This window comes from Microtus ochrogaster, unplaced genomic scaffold (assembly GCF_000317375.1).
Source record: "Microtus ochrogaster isolate Prairie Vole_2 unplaced genomic scaffold, MicOch1.0 UNK10, whole genome shotgun sequence".
NCBI classification, from domain to species: Eukaryota; Metazoa; Chordata; class Mammalia; order Rodentia; family Cricetidae; genus Microtus; species Microtus ochrogaster.
This window is the reverse complement of record NW_004949108.1, coordinates 4821580-4822545: the sequence shown is the minus strand read 5'-3', so window position 1 is coordinate 4822545 and position 966 is coordinate 4821580.

Here is a 966-nt window from a genome sequence, read left to right as displayed (position 1 = left end):
GTGGTGACCACTGTAGGCCTGGGGTGTGAATATGCACAGTCATCATAGTGGTGACCACTGTAGGCCTGGGGTGTGAATATGCACAGTCATCATAGGCCCAGATATGTCATACAGATGTTGCAGGAAGAAAACAGATGAGCACCTCTAAAAACTCGTTCAGTTGCAGAGGAAAAGGCTGAGGTTGCTAGGCAACAAGGAGCATATGCACATGCACAGAGTGCCTGTTCTGTGACATCACTGTGTTAAGTGCTCTGTCATGCAGGACTCCAGTTGAGTGACTATTCCCCTTTCATAAATGAGGAAACAGGATTGTAGCAGTGGAAAGGATGGTGTGAGATCTCAAGCCCACTACATGACGGCTGAATTTGAATCTATGCCATACAACTGTCTCTGTCCAGGGTCTTCACAGCCCATGGAGAAAGTGGACAAGACATTAAACCAGACACCACTCCTCCTTACTCACCCAAGGGTGCTCATTCAATATGGCACAAACATATTTGCATATCAATGTTAATGCAGTAGTATTCACAACATCAGATAGGAACCAGCCTTGGGACACAATTCCCTTAGTGTCCAACCACAGGGGAATGGCATAATGGAATTTCTTTCAGCCCTAAAGAATGAAGCTATCCCATTTCAAATGAAATGGATGCAACTGGAAATGACCATATTAAACAAATTAAGCCCTTCTCGGGAAGACAAAAATGCTTCCTCTCATTTGAAGTTCCTAGAATTTATATAGATACACTAAATGATGTTTCTGTGACATGAGAGCTGAGATGATAACGAGGGACAAAGGGATAAAATGGGACAGGGAGTGGGGAAGGAGGAGTGTGTTTGCCTATGTGCTGGAGGGGAAGTGTCCTTACGTAACACTGTGTCACCTACAATGAATATATACATTGAAAGTTCTGAACTTTGTAAGTTAAAAACAAAACTTTAAAACTCAGCATCTTAATATTTTCT